Raw genomic sequence first — 9,836 nt, 5'->3', positions numbered from 1 at the left:
TACTTACGCATATATATGGAATTTAGAAAGATGGTAACGATAACCCTGTATACGAGACAGCAAAAGAGACACTGACGTATAAAACAGTCTTATGGACTTTGTGGGAGAGGGAGAGGGTGGGAAGAATTGGGAGAATGGCATTGAAACATGTAAAATATCATGTATGAAACGAGATGCCAGTCCAGGTTCAATGCACGATACTGGATGCTTGGGGCTAGTGCACTGGGACGACCCAGAGGGGTGGTATGGGGAGGGAGGAGGGAGGAGGGTTCAGGATGGGGAACACATGTATACCTGTGGTGGATTCATTTTGATGTTTGGCAAAGCTAATACAATTATGTGGAGTTTGAAAATAAAATAAAATTAATTAAAATAAAAAAAAAAGAAAGTATATTAAAAAGCATTGACATCACATTTATTTATTTTAAATATAAATTTATTTATTTTAATTGGAGGCTAATTAATTACTTCACAATATTGTAGTGGTTTTGCCATACATTGACATGAATCCACTACGGGTGTACATGTGTTCCCCAATCTGAACCCCCCTCCCACCTCCGTCCCCATACCATCCCTCTGGGTCATCCCAGTGCATTAGTCCCGAGCATCCTGCATCATGCATTGAACCTGGACTGGCAATTCATTTCATATATGATATACATGTTTCAATGCCATTCTCCCAAATCTTCCCACCCTCGCCCTCTCCTACAGAGTCCAAAAGACTGTTCTATACATTTGTGTCTCTTTTGCTGTCTCGCATACAGAATTATCATTACCATCTTTCTAAATTCCATATATATGTGTTAGTATACTGTATTGGTGTTTTTTCTTTATGGCTTACTTCACTCTGTATAATAGGCTTCAGTTTCATCCACCTCATTAGAACTGATTCAAATGTATTCTTTTTAATGGCTGAGTAATATTCCATTGTGTATATGTACCACAGCTTTCTTATCCATTCATCTGCTGGTGGACATCTAGGTTGCTTCCATGTCCTGGCTATTATAAACAGTGCTGCGATGAACATTGGGGTACATGTGTCTCTTTCAATTCTGGTTTCCTCCGTGTTGGTGGGTCATATGGCAGTTCTATTTTCAGTTTTTTAAGGAATCTCCACACTGTTCTCCATAGTGGCTGTACTAGTTTTCATTCTCATGAACAGTGTAAGAGGGCTCCCTTTTCTCCTCACCCTCTCCAGCATTTATTGCTTGTAGACTTTTGGATAGCAGCCATTCTTACCAGCGTGAGATGGTACCTCATTGTGGTTTTGATGTACATTTCTCTGATAATGAGTGATGTTGAGCATGTTTTCATGTGTTTGTTAGCCATCTGTATGTCTTCTTTGGAGAAATGTCTGTTTAGTTCTTTGGCACATTTTTTGATTGGGTTGTTTATGTTTCTGGAATCGAGCTGCAGGAGTTGCTTGTATATTTTTGAGATTAATTCTTTGTCAGTTGTTTAATTTGCTATTATTTTCTCCCATTCTGAAGGCTGTCTTTTCACCTTGCTTATAGTTTCTTTTCGGAGAAGGCGATGGCACCCCACTCCAGTACTCTTGCCTGGAAAATCCTATGGATGGAGGAGCCTGGTGGGCTGCAGTCCATGGGGTCGCGAAGACTCAGACACGACTGAGCGACTTCACTTTCACCTTTCACTTTCATGCATTGGAGAAGGAAATGGCAACCCACTCCAGTGTTCTTGCCTGGAGAATCCCAGGGACAGGGGAGCCTGGTGGGCTGCCACCTCTGGGGTTGCACAGAGTCGGACATGACTGAAGAGACTTAGCAGAAGCATAGTTTCTTTTGTTGTGCAGAAGCTTTTAAGTTTAATTAGGTCTCACTTGTTTATTTTTGTTTTTATTTCCAATATTTTGGGAGGTGGGTCATAGAGGATCCTGCTGTAATTTGTGTCGGAGATTGTTTTGCCTATGTTTTCCTCTAGGAGTTTTATAGTTTCTGGTCTTACGTTTAGATATTTAATCCATTTTGAGTTCATTTTTGTGTATGGTGTTAGAAAGTGTTCTAGTTTCATTCTTTTACAGGTGGTTGACCAGTTTTCCCAGCACCACTTGTTAAAGAGATTTCTTTTCTCCGTTGTATATACTTGCCTCCTTTGTCAAAGATAAGGTGTCCATAGGTGCATGGACTTATTTCTGGGCTTTCTATTTTGTTCCATTGATCTATATTTCTGTCTTTGTGCAAGTACAATACTGTCTTGATGACTGTGGCTTTGTAGTAGAGCCTGAAGTCAGGCAGGTTGATTCCTCCAGTTCCATTCTTCTTTCTCAAGATTGCTTTGGCTATTCAAGGTGTTTTGTATTTCCATACAGATTGTGAAATTATTTGTTCTAGCTCTGTGAAAAATACTGTTGGTAGCTTGATACGGATTGCATGAAATCTATAAATTGCTTTGTGTAGGATAATCATTTTCACTGTATTGATTCTTCCGATCCATGAAAACGGTATATTTCTCCATCAATTTGTGTTCTCTTTGATTTGTTTCACCAGTGTTTTATAGTTTCCTATATATAGGTCTTTTGTTTCTTTAGGTAGGTATATTCCTAAATATTTTATTATTTTCGTTGAAATGGTGAATGAAATTGTTTCCTTCATTTCTGTTTTTGTCTTCTCATTGTTAGTGTATAGGAATGCAAGGAATTTCTGTGTGTTGATTTTATATCCTGCAACTTTACTATATTCATTGATTAGCTCTAGTAATTTTCTGGTGGAGTCTTTAGGGTTTTCTATGTAGAGGATCATGTCATCTGCAAATAGTGAGAGTTTTACTTCTTCTTTTCCAATTTTGGATTCCTTTTATTTCTTTTTCTGCTCTGATTGCTGTGGCCAAAACTTCCAAAACTATGTTGAATAGTAGTGGTGAGAGTGGGCACCCTTGTCTTGTTCCTGACTTTAGGGGAAATGCTTTCAATTTTTCACCATTGAGGATAATGTTTGCTGTGGGTTTGTCATATATAGCTTTTATTATGTTGAGGTATGTTCCTTCTATTCCTGCTTTCTGGAAGTTTTTTTTAAATCATAAATGGATGTTGAATTTTGTCAATTTGTTAATGTGGTGTATTACATTTATTGATTTGCATATATTGAAGAATCCTTGCATCGCTGGGATAAAGCCCACTTGGTCATGATGTATGATATTTTTAATATGTTGTTGGATTCTGATTGCGAAAATTTTGTTAAGGATTTTTGCATCTATGTTCATCAGTGATATTGGCTATAGTTTTCTTGTTTTTGTGGCGTCTGTGTCTGGTTTTGGTATTAGGGTGATGGTGGCCTCATAGAATGAGTTTGGAAGTTTACCTTCCTCTGCAATTTTCTGGAAGGGTTTGAGTAGGGTAGATTTTAGCTCTTCTCTAAATTTTTGATAGAATTCAACTGTGAAGCTGTCTAGTCCTGGGCTTTTGTTTGCTGGAAGATTTATGATTACAGTTTCAATTTATGTGCTTGTGATGGGTCTGTTATGATTTTCTATTTCTTCCTGGTTCAGTTTTGGAAAGTTGTACTTTTCTAAACATTTGTCCATTTCTTCCAAGTTGTTCATTTTATTGGCATATAGTTGCTGATAGTAGTCTCTTATGATCCTTTGTATTTCTGTGTTGTCCTTTGTGATCTCTCCATTTTCATTTCTAATTTTGTAGATTTGATTTTTCTCCCTTTGTTTCCTGATGAGTCTGGCTAACGGTTTGTCAATTTTATTCATCCTTTCAAAGTACCAGCTTTTGGCTTTGTTGATTTTTGCTATGGTCTCTTTTATTTCTTTTGCATTTATTTCTGCCCTAATTTTTAAGATTTCTTTCCTTCTACTAACCCTGGGGTTCTTCATTTTTTCCTTTTCTAGTTGCTTTAGTTGTATTTATTTATATATGTATTTAGGTTATTTATTTGACTTTTTTCTTGTTTCTTGAGGTAAGCCTATATTGCTATGAACCTTCCCCTTAGCACTGCTTTTACAGTGTCCCATAGGTTTTGGGTTGATGTGTTTTCATTTTCATTCGTTTCTATGCATATTTTGATTTCTTCTGTGATTTGTTGGTTATTCAGCAGCGTGTTGTTCAGCCTCCATACGTTAGAATTTTAAATAGTTTTTCTCCTGTAATTGAGATCTAATCTTAATGCATTGTGGTCCGAAAAGATGCTTGGAATGATTTCATTCTTTTTGAATTTACCAAGGCTAGATTTATGGTCCAGGATATGATCTATCCTGGAAAAGGTTCCATGTGAACTTGATAAAAAGGTGAAATTCATTGTTTTGGGGTGAAATGTCCTATAGATATCAATTAGGTCTAACTGGTCTATTGAATCATTTAAAGTTTGTGTTTCCTTGTTAATTTTCTGTTTAGTTGATCTATCCATAGGTGTGAGTGGGATATTAAAGTCTCCCACTATTATTGTGTCATTGTTAATTTCCCCTTTCATACTTGTTAGCATTTTCTTACATATTGCGGTGCTCCTATGTTGAGTGCATATATATTTATACTTGTTATATCTTCTTGGATTGATCCTTTGATCATTATGTAGTGGTCCTTTGTCTCTTTTCACAGCCTTTGTTTTAAAGTCTATTTTATCTGATATGAGTATTGCTACTCCTGCTTTCTTTTGGTCTCTATTAGCATGGAATATCTTTATTCAGACCTTCACTTTCAATCTGTATGTGTCCCTTGTTTCAAAGTGGGTCTCTTGAAGACAACATATACAGGGGTCTTGTTTTAGTATCCATTCAGCCAGTCTTTGTCTTTTGGTTGGGGCATTCAACTCGTTTACATTTAAGGTAATTATTGATAAGTATGATCCCGTTGCCATTTACTTTGTCGTTTTGGGTTTGAGTTTATACACCATTTTTGTATTTCCTGTCTAGAGAAGATCCTTTAGCATTTGTTGGAGAGCTGGTTTGGTGGTGCTGAATTCTCTCAGCTTTTTTTTTTTGTCTGTAAAGCTTTTGATTTCTCCTTCATATTTGAATGAGATCCTTGCTGGGTACAATGATCTGGGCTGTAGGTTATTTTTTTTCATCACTTTAAGTATGTCCTGCTATTCCCTTCTGGACTGAAAAGTTTCTATTGAAAGATCCTCTGTTATCCTTATGGGAATCTCCTTGTGTGTTATTTGTTGTTTTTCCCTTGTTGCTTTTAATAGTTGTTCTTTGTTAATTTAATTAATATGTGTCTTGGGGTGTTTTGCCTTGGGTTTATCCTGTTTGGGACTCTCTGGGTTTCCTGGGCTTGGGTGATTATTTCCTTCCCCATTTTAGGGAAGTTTTCAACTATTATCTCCTCAAGTATTTTCTTTTGGTCTTTCTTTTTGTCTTCTTCTTATGGGACTCCTACGATTCGAATGTTGGGACATTTTACATGGTCCCAGAGGTCTCTGAGGTTGTCCTCATTTAATTCTTTTTTTTCCTCTCTGATTCACTTATTTCTACCATTCTATCTTCTACCTCACTTATCCTATCTTCTGCCTCCGTTATTCTACTGTTGGTTCCCTCCAGAGTGCTTTTGATCTAATTTATTGCATTATTCATTATATATTGACTCTTTTTAAATTTCTTCTTGGTCCTTGTTAAACATTTCTTGCATCTTCTCAATCCTAGTCTCCAGGCTGTTTATCTGTAACTCCATTTTGTTTTAAAGATTTTGGATCATTCTCACTATCATTATTCGGAATTCTTTATCAGGTAGATTCCCTATCTCTTCCTCTTTTGTTTGGTTTGGTGGGCATTTATCCTGTTCTTTTACCTTCTGGGTATTTCTCTGCCTTTTCATCTTGTTTATATTGCTGTGTTTGGGGTTGCGTTTCCATATTCTGGCAGTTTGTGGTTCCTCTTTATTGTGGAGGTTCCTCACTGTGGTGGGGTTGTACAGGTGGCTTGTCAAGGTTTCCTGGTTAGGGAAGCTTGTGTTGGTGTTCTGGTGGGTGGAGCTGGATTTCTTCTCTCTGGAGTGCAATGAAGTGTCCAGTAATGAGTTTTGAGATATCAATGGGTTTGGTGTGACTTTGGGCAGCCTGTATATTGAAGTTCAGGGCTATGTTCCTGTGTAGCTGGAGAACTTGCATTGTATGTCTTGCTCTAGAACTTGCTGGCTTTCGGGTAATGCTTGGTTTCAGTGTAGGTATGGAGGCATTTGATGAGCTCCTGTCGATTAATGTTCCCTGGATTCAGGAGTTCTCTGGTGTTCTCAGGATTTGGACTTGAGCCTCCTGTCTCTGGTTTTCAGTCTTATTCTTAAAGTAGCCTCAAGACTTCTCAATCTATACAGTACTCATGATAGAACATGTAGGTTAATGATGAAAAGTTTCTCCACAGTGAGGTACACCCAGAGATGTACACAGAGTTACATGGAGAAGAGAAGAGGGAGGAGGGAAATAGAGGTGACCAGGAGGAAAAGAGAGGGAATCAAAAGGGGAGAGAGCAAGCTAGCCACTAATCACTTCCCTATGTACTCTCCACAGTCTGGATGCCTCAGAGATGTTCATAGAGTTACACAGAGAAGAGAAGAGGGTGGAAGGAGACAGAGGTTGCCAGGAGGATAAATGTGGAATCAAAAGGAGAGAGATAGATCCAGCCAGTAATCAGTTCCGTAAGTGTTCTCCACAGCCTGGAACACACAAAGAGATTCACAGAGTTGGGTAGAGAAGAGAAGGGGGAGGGAGGAGATAGAGGCCACCTGGTGGAGAAAAAGGAGAGTCCAAAGGGGGGAGAGAGCAATCAAACCAGTAATCTTGCTCCCAAGTAAAAATGGATACTGAAGATTGGGTTCTTAAAGGTACAAAATTGATAACAAATACCAAAAAGCAAAGATTGAAAATCTAGAGTAGAGGTTAGATTCTCAAAAATACAATGTTAAAGAAAAAAACAAAGTCACAAAAATTATAAATATATATATATATGAAGTTTGCTTTAAAACTAGGGTTTTTTTTTTTTTTGTCAAAGTAATAGTAGGTTATAAAAAAGAAAATTAAAGGAGTAACAGAGGACTTAAAATTTAAAAAAAATTAAAAAAATGATAATAAAAATATATCTAGGACTTTCTGTGAAGCTGTTGCGGACAGTGTGGAGTCAGTTCATTTTCGGATAGTTCCTTGGTCTGGCTTATATTTCTCAAGATCTATAGGCTCCTTCCTATGTAGTCAGTGCTAACTGCAGGGTTTTAATCTATTGTACCTGTCACTTCCGAAGTGGTTCCCTCTGTTTATTTTAGCTTCTTCTGTTTGCTGGTCTCTTCAGTGTCTAATTTCCGCCCTGGCGCAAGGGGGCGGTGATGGTCACTTTTTTAGGCTTACTTGTTCAATTGTGCTGTGGGGAGTGAGGAACACTGCAAACAAATATCACTGGCGTGTGTGGGGCGTGTTCGCAGTGTCATCGTCCACACTGGGTTTGTCCCCGCTCATGGTGTGTGTGCTTTTCCCAGTCTATACTGCTCAGGCTCTAGGTTGCTCTGCCGGGAACTGTCTGAAGTGGGCCTGTAAGCCACTTAGGTTCAGGTTCTTGGTTACTCCACAAAGGTGCAGACTTGGTTGGCCCTGCGTTTTGTGCTCTTCCCATATCTGAGCAGCTCAGGTGACCAGGTGCTTGGCGACCATAGTCGCCCCCAGTTGGGGGCTGCATCTTATCGCCTCCCCCGTCCCAGCTGCTTGGTTTTCTGGGTGTACAACAGGTGCACCTTCTCAGGTGTGCCATGTGTCTCTTCTGGTGGGGGGGGGGGTGATCTCTGTGGTCCTCCCTGCGGATGTTGACCGTCCAGAATCCCAAGAAGTCTTGGTTAGCAATGAAGCCTGCTTGCAGTTTGGTAGAGGATGCCTCTCTCTGGACACAGTTGCCCCCTTCCAGTTCTGGCTGCCCTCGCCTGCCTGTCTCTGGTTGGGGATGGGCTGGTCCACAGCCAGCTACCTCTGCTCGGTTCTTGTTCTGTGAGCGGGTCTGGTGGTGTCTTAGGTTAGGGCTTTTCGTGGGATAGCTATCCCACAGTCTGGGTTGGTATCTCAAGTTAGTTACCTCATATTGCCCTCGGGGCATTCAGGCCCGGTCCTTACCCTAAGCAATGCAGCCTGAGCCTCCCTGTCCAGACCCTGCTTTCTAGTGGCAGATGCAAGCGTCTGCTCTTCTTCTCCACTGGGAGTTACTCTTAGGCACATAATCTGTGGGGTTTAATTATTTATTTATTTTTCCTCCTGGTTATGTTGCCCTCTGAGGGTCCAAGACTCGCCACAGACCCACCGGTGAGAGTATTTCCTGGTGTTTGGAAACTTCTCTTTTTTTTTAAAGACTTCCTTCCTGGAACAGATCTCTGTCCTTACTTCTTTTGTCTCTCTTTTTATCCTTTATATTTTTTTCTACCTCCTTTCGAAGACAATGGGCTGCCTTTCTGGGTGCCTGATGTCCTCTGCCAGCATTCAGAAGTTGTTTTGTGGAATTTGCTCAGCATTCAAATGTTCTTTCGATGAATTTGTTGGGGAGAAAGTGGTCTCCCCATCCTATTCCCCCGCCATCTTAGGACTGCCCCTGACATCACTTTTTGACAAAGATACATATAGTGAAATATGGTTTTCCTGTCATGCATGGATGCGAGATTTGCAGCATAGAAAAAACTGAGTGTTGAAGAATTGGTGCTTTGGAATTGTGCTGGAGAAGCCTCTTAACAACCCCTTGGACTGCAAAGGAGAGCACACCAGTCAATCCTAAAGGAAATCAACCCTGATTGTTCACTAGAAGAGCTGATGCTGGAGCTGAAGTTCCAATACTTTGGCCACCTGATTGGAAAAGAACCCTGATGAGGAGAAAGACTGAGGGCAAGAAGTAGAGGGGACGACAGAGGGTTAGATAGTTAGATAAAATCACTGAGTCTATGGACATGAGTTTGAGTAAACTCTGGTAAACAGTGAAGGACAGGGAAGACTGACATGCTTCAGTTCATGGGGTTGTAAAGAGCAGACATGACTTAGTGACTAAACAACAACAATAACAACAACAACAGATACATGTATATAGGCTTCCCTGGTGGCTCAGCCACCTGTCAGTGCAAGAGATATAATTCGATCCCTGCCTCTGGAAGCAATTTTAGTTTTTTAAAACCAAAGTTTATAGTTTCTATAAATCATTCCCAGGAGCCACCTGAAAACAAGTCATCACAGAACTGATACCTGAATCAGAAGGCGTGATTCTTCCTGGGCTGAAGCAAGTCAGGCCCGTGGTTCCTGATTTTGCTTCACATGAAACAGAGGGCAAGAGGGGTGCCTGAGGGCCTTTGTTATGGTGCAGGCCAGGTCAGAGCAGGTGTCCCCTCCTCCAGGCTAGGGCAGCCTGACATCCCCTGCCTCAGGGCCTCAGGGTCCCAAGTATGGCCTGAACGTTTCCACACCTGGACCAAATGCTGGAAACTAAGTTATTAAACTGGAAACCTGGAGAGTTTTATGGAGGTGCCAACTCCAAAACACCAGAACTGAAATCTAAAGAACTTTTCACTCATCTAACCAGAAGAGTTGGGGTGGGGGATGGGGCTATTCTATAACCTGTCAGACTGTTGATTTCATTTTATTAAACTTAGGTATGAAATCAGTGCTTAGTGAAATGTTTGGCTTCTATATTTTTGCATTTTCTTTACTTCCCTTTAGTTTTATAATGAAAATACTTTTCATTTTAAATTCACCGGGAGTCTTTGTGACTTCACTCTCCTAAGGTGATTTCTGTTGAAGCAAATAATCAAAACAGGATATTCAGATAAAAATAAATGTATACTTGGTATATTTTCTTATCAAAACTGGAGGGACTGAAGAAAGCTTTGGGGGACAAAAGAGGAAACTATTAACTAGGCAATGGAGGAATGC

Source organism: Bison bison, unplaced genomic scaffold (genome assembly GCF_000754665.1).
Source record: "Bison bison bison isolate TAMUID 2011002044 unplaced genomic scaffold, Bison_UMD1.0 scf7180017851660, whole genome shotgun sequence".
In the NCBI taxonomy this organism is placed as follows: Eukaryota; Metazoa; Chordata; class Mammalia; order Artiodactyla; family Bovidae; genus Bison; species Bison bison.
Note: the sequence above shows the minus strand (reverse complement) of the source record.